This window comes from Garra rufa, chromosome 1 (assembly GCF_049309525.1).
Source record: "Garra rufa chromosome 1, GarRuf1.0, whole genome shotgun sequence".
Lineage (NCBI taxonomy): Eukaryota > Metazoa > Chordata > Actinopteri > Cypriniformes > Cyprinidae > Garra > Garra rufa.
Window position 1 is genome coordinate 11920174 of NC_133361.1, and position 10224 is coordinate 11930397.

Consider the following 10224-nt stretch of genomic DNA (forward strand, 5'->3'; position numbering starts at 1 on the left):
GGCACAAATTTAGATGACAAAGTGACGGTTTCCTTGACCGCTCTAGAAAACAACTTTTTTTTTCCACACCGCGTCATATGACGTCACGAGAGGGAGTCGTTTGCCAAGCTCTGTTGCTATTCAGTAGGAGCAGTCGTGAGTTAGTGTGTTTTCGGTAGTTATATTTAATTTCAATTGATCATCTTCATGGTAAATTATTGTTTTTATGGAGGCTGCACAAACTCCAGCCTGTCAGGACATCGTGTCCACGGGTTTACTTATAATAAAAAGAACGGTGCTATCTTCCGTATATGGGTGCGTTTGTGCGGATGAAGTGACGGGCCTATACTAATGCATCTGCTTCGAAAAACGCGTTCACTTTACACTGGAGAATAATCATCCCGGCGATATGATGCAGTTCAACATGAGATGCTGAAGCAAGAACCAAGTGATGCTCAGAGCCGGTGCAGTTCCTTCGTTGCACACAGCAGCTTCATCGGGTCCGCTGTCAGACTGTGGTTCGTCCGAAGCCGTCAGAGATGCAGCTCGACGAAAACGTGAACTGCACCGTAAGTCTTGTTTTTCTTCTCATAACTTCTCATAAGTACCAAATCCGTGAACATATTTAGATAATGAGACAACAAGATGTGTATAAGTGTTTGTAAAGCACCATGGCTACACTGTAAAAAGTTTGCTGTAAATTTTACAGTAACTTACTGGCAGCTGGATGCCAGTAAGTTACTGTAAAAATATTTACAGTATTATTACTGTAAGTACAGTACTACTGTAAGTACAGTACTTGACAGTACTAAAAGACCTTTACTGTAATTTAATTTACAGTGTTTTACTGTATCTTCAATTACAGTATTTTTACTGTATTTTCAATTACAGTATCAGTACTATAGAGTTTATTTTCATTTATTTTAAACGTTTTTTTACCTGTAAAAACAATCCAATTGCCGTATAGCACTGTATTTTAAGATTTTTACCACCCCAACCCCATAAAAATCACAATAACTCATAAGCATTAGTTCTGATAATATTCTTTTTATTTGTTGAACATTTTCTTTTTAAAAGTACAAATTACAAATGTTGACCTCTAGGATACAGCAGAAAAAAGGGCATCACCACAGTCCCCTGGAGACTTTGTATCATGGCAAACATACACATACTGAAAAGCAAAAATAAGTAAAGTACACTACCAGTCAAAAGTTTTTGAACACTAAGATTTTTTTAAAGAATTCTCTTCTGCACACCAAGCCTGCATTAATTTGATCCAAATTACAGCAAAAGCAATACAATTGTGATAAATTATATAAATGAACTGCTATTTGAATATATTTTACAATTTAATTTATTCCTTTGATCAAAGCTAAATTTTCAGCATCATTACTCGTCTTCAGTATCACATGATCCTTCAGAAATCATTCTAGTATGCTGATAAACATATTTTATTTAATTTTAAATTTTTCAGGATTCTTTGATGAATAGAAAGATATTATTTAGCAAGGATGACTTAAATTGATTAAAAGTGATGATAAAGACATTCATAATGTTACAAACTATTTCTATTTCAGATAAATGCTGTTTATCTGTACCTTCTATTCATCAAAGAAACCTGAAAATCTACTTCACTGTTTTTAGCATTATATTAATCTCAGCAACATCATAATAATAGTTTTTGAGCAGAAAAGCAGATAATTAGAATGATTACTGAAGGATCATGTGACTGCAGTAATGATCCTAAAAATTCAGCTTTGAATTAATGACATTTTAAAATATATTCAAAAAGAAAACGGCTCAAAAGTGTACTGTTTTTGCTGTACTTTGGATCAAATAAATGCAGGCTTAGTGAGCAGAAGAGACCTACTTTAAAAACATTTAAAATCTTACTGTTCAAAAGCTTTGTCTGGTAGTGTAAATAAAATAAAATCATACAGTAAAAATGAGTTTGTGTTGTGTTAACTTTGAGTAATTTTGAGTCAAAGTTGACAAGCTCTCTGATGAGAAACAGCAGAATGGAATTCAGGCTGATGCTTGTTGTTTGCACCCTCTTTCCAGAAGTCCATCTGATCTGTGACTGTCAATGCATTTGCTGCCACAAAGATTGACTGTCTGAACGAACCTGCAAGCACAAGAAAAAAAAAGATTTTTTTTAAAGCAGTGTTTATAGAATTTGCCTCAACTGTCGAACTTGATGCTGTATGCATTTTTTTATTTTTATTATATACTACATATGAACGCTGTAGTAAGAAAAAAAACTGAAGAAACTTTTTATTGAAAATTTTTATAAAGAATTTTATGAATGGGCCAGTGAATCACTGATTCAAGGTGTTTAAAAAAAGGTAAATTCATTCAGTAATTAAACACTGCTGTGTGCAGAGACGCAAGACATGGCTTTGTTTAAAACCGTTTTTACTAAATGGAGCACAAAGACATTATTTTCTTCATGATTTAAATGACTTAATATTACATTCTTGTTTATCTAATTTTGTTGCCCTGACACTTAGTAAAGTCTGCCACAGACCATGCTAAATGCTAACTAATCTGTTCATATAAACATTCTAAACGTGTGTTTCCTAGAAAGTCTGTGCATATAATAAGTCTACTACGATTAAAAAAATCTCTATTTGTTGCTTTACAGTAACAATAATCTAAATTTGACAGATGGTAAGATTGCTATTATGAATTTAAAGGTTACAGTAAGGTAAAGACACCTGAAGCAGCTGCATTTTGCTGTTTAAATGCTGGTTTAATAGAAATAATTTTAATGTGCATGCAAACTCAATCTTGATGTGACAAGACATGGTAATAAAAAACATTCCCAGGGGGGTGTTCCATAAAACAAGTTTACCAAATAAGCCAGGCTTATTTCAGTTAGTCTGACTTATTGTCACTTGATTTGGCACAAAATAAGTCAGACTAACTGAAATAAGCCTGACTTATTTGGTAAACTTGTTTTATGGAACACCCCCCAGGAAATGAATACCTTACGAAATACAATAAATAACAATATAAATACAATATAACTTGCTTAGGATAAAAGCATCTGAAAAATGCATGAATGTAAATGCAGTGTAAAACAAAATGTGTTTTGGGTTACCTGATTCTGCATGTCTGTAAAATGGACAGCTGGCTGTATGATGATTCTGCATCTGATGGTCAGCATCCAGTTAGTGCTTGGAGAAATCTCCTGTAACAGACAGTGTCACAACCATAGATATATATACATAGATACCGCATTGGACCGCTCCAAGCACGTAGATGCGTCCGCCATATTGGAACGGTCCACTTGACGTCATTCATCATACTGTAGGTTCGCAGACCAACGGCTGTGCAGGACTGTGGCTTTTCGAATTTTCAGTGATTACTATGAGATCTATGGGTGAATGACGTCAAGTAGACCGCAGTGAAATGGCGGATGGCTTACGTATAACGGCCCATAGAAACAGTCGCTAATGAGGCATCTACGTATATATATCTATGGTCACAACACACTTTTAGTGTTACTATAGTTTATGATCAGAAAAGACAACTACTGTACAGTAATAAAATTTACATTTTTAATAAAATAAGCATTTATATTTATTAGCAAAACTTGCTATATTAATATATTGCTAGCTCGTTACTCTCTTTAAAAAGTTTACCTGTTCTGCAAGTCAGTGGAGAACAGCAGCCTGTGGCTAATTTAGTAACGTTAACATTAACTTAGTTAAATTGATGAAAGGGGAAGCTCACCTGTTGTTTGCACCGCGACGACGGCAATCACCAGAAAAGACTCTAATACACCTCCGATGCAGACGACATGACCACGAGACCACAAACTTGAAAATAAAACACAAAAGATGCAGTTAACCGCGGTGTTCAGTTTTACCTCAGTGTTTCATGTTAGCGCGCTGTTTATGTCATGTCTGTCACTGAAGGGACCGTCTATAAAGTTACATACGACATTCATACACACATTTCTTACTTAAACATCATTTGAAGAGAATTACCTTGTTAGCTATAAAGAGGCAGCGTTTAAAAGATATTATGCTGCTCTGTGACTAACGTTAAGTTTGTCAACTTCGGCTTACTGACATTATTAGCTTACCAGTTCATGTTATCGTCGATACTATGGCAGTCATTCACAGAAGAAGATCCAAAATACACCTCCGCGCTCCGACGTTACAGACGACATCCAGACCAGAAACTTGAAAATATCAAACTAAAGTAGGGCTTGAAAATACAGTTTAAAATCTCCACAGAAACAGTGGTGTTGCTTAACGCACTTTACCTCAGTATTTCACCTCAGTTTGCTGTTAAGCTTGAGTAAGGGCTCGTCAGACGAACTAACTTGCATTAAAGGGCAGCCGAATATACAAACGTGTTTCTCAGTTTAAATAAAGTTTATTTCGACTAATATAGGTCACCTTAATTTACTCACTAGTCCATGTTTTCACCGTTATGGCGGCGCCCCGGCCGTCAGTCAGAAAAAAAAGGCTACCGACATGAAAAACACGATGAATATTGTTAGTTTGCTGTTAACAAGTGAAAACAAATTAAAATTGTTCAGTTTTTCATAAAACAGAAATAATATACTAACCTTTTCTGTCGAGTTATTGATGCAACATTTCTCTTTTGTCCTTTTTACCGCCACTTCCTCTCAACAGGAGAAAAAAAAATCTCCCTTGCCATTGGTCAATTTTTCGCGGGCAAGTTCACTACTGTAAACCGATTTACAGTAGTGGAGAATTACAGTAGTGATCATATATTTTCCCATAATCCTTTGCAGTTTACAGTAAAATACTGTATATACATTTTACAGTATCTTACTGTAGATATTACAGTAAAATACTGTTCAAATTACAAAAATCGGTTACAGTGTAGCTTGTAAGCATTAGCAATATCATTTTAAGAACCGTGTAAAAACGGTACCATAGGAGAAGGTATTACAGGTCAGTTATCCTCAGTTTGTTAATATTATAATCATCAAGTCTAGTTACAGCTTGGTCACATTGTTTGCACAGCTAATTTGTAATTTATTGTCATGTGTTGTGTTTATAGGGCTTTGGGAGACATTGCAAGACATGAGGCTGTGTGAAGATCTGAAGCAGTGGAGCCAGCTGTTATTAACCACCTCTAAAATAACACATTAGTGTGATACCCACACTGAAAATATTTTTCTTTCAGTAGTATATGTTTTGTACATCTACATGTATATATTAACAGTTGCAATGTTGTGTTTTAAGTTGGGTATTAACAGTACTATGAAATAAATTTATGATTTATTGCTGTATAAATTAAACTGAATTGAATTAGCCATAAATGCAGATCTGCTTGATATATATGTTGTACACTTCATATATAAAAAAAAAAAATACAGTAAGACAATTTGTGATTGTGATTATTTTTTATTGTTTGTCACCAAAATGGGGCCATTCAAAACCTTTATAAAGTAATCCTCTGTAAACTAATAGCTGACACAACACATGCAGGTAAGGGCTTCCTGATGAATACCAGCAGACAACTTGACTGTATGCTGTCAATATTAATTGTCTTATACCAATGGCATCAAAAAGTTTTACTTTACATGTATTTGTCACCTAAATATAGTCAAACTTTAATTGAGATTGAATTTTACTGTTTATTTGTAAGTACAAGTATTTAGCTCAGAGTAATAAATGATCTCGACCATAAACTTACTCATGTCTGCTGGCCTGGAGATATCTATGCCCCTGCCTAAAATGCATTTAAGCTATATGTAAAACCTATTTTGATTTCAGACAGCAAGCCTCAAAGCCTGGGTGCAGAGTCAGAGACAGCATATCAAGTTTGGGGGTATTTCCCATAAGCATATAATACAACATAAAGGTGTTTATCTCTCGCGCGCGGTAATAAAAACCCGCTATATCACGTAACGTTTGCGTCGGATATTAATGAGTATGACACGCTTGATCAACGATCATTCGTTTGTGTTACTGGTAAGTAGAATCAATACTTCTAGATGACAAATGCTATGATTTTGCCCGATTAGATATCGTCAGCTAACACTGATCTCCTCAAACCACAACTTAATTTGTCTTCTCTGACCGCTGTTCTGTTTAATCCTGGCATGTCCCTGCTCACTTGGCCACATAGCAGGCTCATATTTGTGTCTGTGGTTCGTCATACAAGTGTAAATAAACATTTTAAATGTTCTCCGCGTCCGAACAGTCATTGCGATCCATTGTTTTCCTATGGTTTACATTGAACGCTCTCCCTCTCGTTACCTCACTACCGGTTTGGCAGTTTTTCAGATGCGGAAGTAAAATTCTCTCACAAAAACGACTCTAGAAGCCTTAATAGCGTATTTTGAAGTATATTTTAAAGAAAATCTGATTCCTACATTATTTTTCTATACATCAATTCACCAGAGTCTCTAACCTGCAATATGCACTTTAACGTGTATAACTATACATTTCCGGAGAAAATGTGACGGCATGCAAAGTTGGTCCAAATTTATGACTTCTTTATTATAAGTAAAATTTGACTGAAGGTACGCTAAACCAGCCTGAGTCCTTATGGACTATGGGGAACGCGTAGCTTGATATTATTCTCTGTATGCTGCTCGTTCTTACAAAATAAACACTAGCTGGTGTTAAAAGAATGAGCTCTTATTCAGCGTATAGTGACTGTTACGCGTTATTCCCCATAGAAAAAAAAAAAAAAAACACGTTCTGCTGTCAAAAGAACGAGCATCATAAAGAGAATATCCTCAAGTTATGCGTTCCCCATAGAAGTCAATTATAAGGACTCAGGTTAGCCTGGTTTAGCGTACCTTAACCACGTCTTCTGTCAAATTTTACTTATAATAAAATCGTCATGAATTTGGACCAACTTTGCGTGTCATCACATTTTCTCCAGAAATTTGTAATGTTTTACGCTTGAGAAAAAAATTGAATGTTCATTCTATTCTTTCGGGAGAATCGACCATACCAAGCAGGGTGGAAAGGGACATCACTGCCTCGAATTGTTTTTGTTATTTCTAGGAAGGGGAAATATATTTGACTCTCATTACAACAGCACAAATCGAGCACAAACGAATGATATTTTTTTTTTTTTTTTATGCGTGCCAACTTCACTGAGGTACACTGCGCAAAGGACTGATCATTACAGACAGCAGGATGAAATGTAGACTACCTGTCTTAACTTTCATGCTTATTACAAAATTAAACTGAACAAAATTACAATGTTCTCAATTCGTCGACGCGTCCACGTTAAACTGACTTCAATGTGAAATAACGCTTAACTTGATATTATGCACTGTATATGCTAAATGAGATCTCATTCTTTTGACAGCAGCAAGTGTTTGTTATATGTAACATTTGACATGAATTTGTTTTTGCCCAGTCGTTGTAAAGATACGTTAAACCACGTTAAGCTTTTTTTGTAATGGACTAGGAGACAGCAAGCTGACGCTGATTCAACGTCGATTTTTGGTTGTAAGGGTCAGTGTCGGTCGTCAATCAAATTTTGATGTTGAATCAACTTTCATTATTTGGTCGGTACATCAGAACGTTATTCAACTTCGATTCAACGTCGAAATTACATTGGCTTATTAATCGATACAGCCCGACGCATCTGACCAGTGGCGGCTCCTGACAAATATCTCTGGGGGGGCAACTGTTCCGATTTTGGCAAAGATAACCGCTTTAATGGGTAAAATTATGATAAAATTCAGATAGCCAACTTTACAGCATTACATTGCATTGTTGCATCAGGCATGAATTGTACAAACTGTACAGTATTTTGAATAGCTATATTAAATTTATCGCAATGGTCTCAAATACACTGAAACACTTCTACCATGGCCATCAAGAGACACATTGTCATCAACTAGTTTGCCCTGTAAGAGTAAAAAAAAAAAAAAAAAAAGCCATACTGCTTTACAATTAAAGACTTTTTATTCCTTATATTAAAACTGTAATTAATCAAATCTTTCCAGAACATATTCAGTATAAATTTGGCTGCCAATATGCAATCAATACAACTATTTAAAATTCAACATTTGGAGAATACAACATAACATACAAGGCCATAACCAGGGTTTGAAAATTAGTGAGGTGTTAAGAATTGTGCTATAATAACACCCACAAATGCACTACATATAGCCTAAACTTCAAAATAGACAGACATGTAGATGATTGTGAAAGATTTTTTATTCAGTATAATGTCTTTCATGGAAAGTTCGTTTTTTTTAGCTGAGGGAATTTTTATTTTATAACAAGTTATAAAAATAACGTTAGAATAATGACACTGACATAAAACTAACGTTCAACTTTCCACTTTATAAACGTCCCAAAGTGTCACACTAAATTGGACAAACGAGTCAAAAAACACGTATAATAGGTGGATCTGGCAACAAACGGAGGCCGCTGTACCCGCGCTCTCACTCAACTCGTTCTCAAGCCCCTTTCACTGCGCTAGCTTCTCGCAGCAAACACTCATGTGATATGAGGTGGTTTAAATGGCTAAATAATCATTCGAAGAGCTTGACATTTTATTTTTGAATATAAAAAATGACCGAGGTCCGGACCTCGGTGACCTCATAGCTGGCTACGGCCGCGATAACATAAACAATTCACCATTTAATAACACACATCACTTGTATTGAAATTTTGCTCGCTTCTCTTTTAAGCAGGCAAAGTGATCAATTACCCTCTCATTAAAATCAGGCATGTTCCTGACAAGTTACCTCTCCATTGAAAGCATGGCCGATGCATTCAGACGTCTCGCTACACGCGTGCGTGCTGTACATCTTCGAGCACGCATCAGTGCGTATTACGAAATCACGTTGGGGCGAGCCCTCCCGGTGCCCATTGAAATGCATTGTAGGGTTCAAAATTTGAAAAAAAAAATCTCACAATATAACTCTATGAGACCGGCTGGGGCGATTTTCAATCTGACTGAGATCGCCCCAAGGGGGCGGGGTTTTAGGTTGGAAAGTGACATTCAGGCTGCTGATTGTACCGTAATATGCAGACTAGGACTAGCAAAATAAGAGTCTTTTTCTCCTCTCTTTTTTCGTGTGGCTCAAGGAGGGCGATGCACTATCGCCCACCATGGGCCAGCCGCCCCTGCATCTGACCGAAATCATAACGTCGGATATAGGTTGAACATTGGTTAGAGGCATCGGAGATCTGGGCATGCACTTCTTTAACTCTCCCAGAGTGGAACAGGATAACTAGCTAAGTGTATTTTTATTTATTACTTTAGGCTTAGTAACTTGTCTGTCTTTCGCTGAATAACTCTAAAGTGGAAGATGAAGTCAGTCTATTTATAGCATTTATTAATAATGCTGTATGTCTCTAATAAATTCAGCATACAACCTGTTTTGGATCTTTTTTTTTTTTAGTTTTTAGTTTAAATTGTAATTTAAACAAATTTTTATAACAGCGACATCCCTTTAATCTTGATCAACAACAACTAATGATAACGTCTATTATCATTTTGTCTATAGCCTTAAGTTTTAAGGTTATAACATGCATCTGTTTTGGAGACGGGTGAAGATTTATTTTAATTACCTATAGATTGCATCAGTTGCTTTTATAGTGTGCACATGTCATGATTATTTTATGTTAACCCAAACATTTTTAGCATAGTTTTTGCAGGGCATCGCAACAGTGGTTGTAATGAGCGCGGATATTTTGCATTCTCTTCAGTTGTCAGTGCTGGCTTGCATTTATTTGGTAAATATATGTTGTTTTATTTGATCTATAAAACTCTTTTTTTTTGGGGGGGGGGGGGGTATTTTATTTAATACAAAGCAAATTAAAGAGACGATTTCAGTCACCTAAACGAGACACATTGGGCTTTTCACTACGATTATATATTTATTTTTTACCTCTAAAATTCTTGTTAAAGGAGTTAATGTAAATGTAAGAAATATTGTATACATGTTAATGCTGTATAAGAACTGTATTTAACGAAAATAAAGGCAATTAGACTGAATTAACTGAAATAAAATAATAATTATCAAAAGAAAAAAAAATTTCTTAATCATTTCTTTCTAATCCGGTGCACTGTGAAAATTATAATCTGGAATAAGGTTAAGAGGGAAAAGTATTTACCATATTTGGATGCCTTAATCATCTAATCAATTTCAGCATGCTTTAATTTTGCATTGCAGTTTAAATAATTTACTAAAACTGAGGGAAAAAAAACTAAATAGAAATGTGTTCAAAAAATAAAATAAAATTTAGAAAAAAATGAAACTGATAAAAA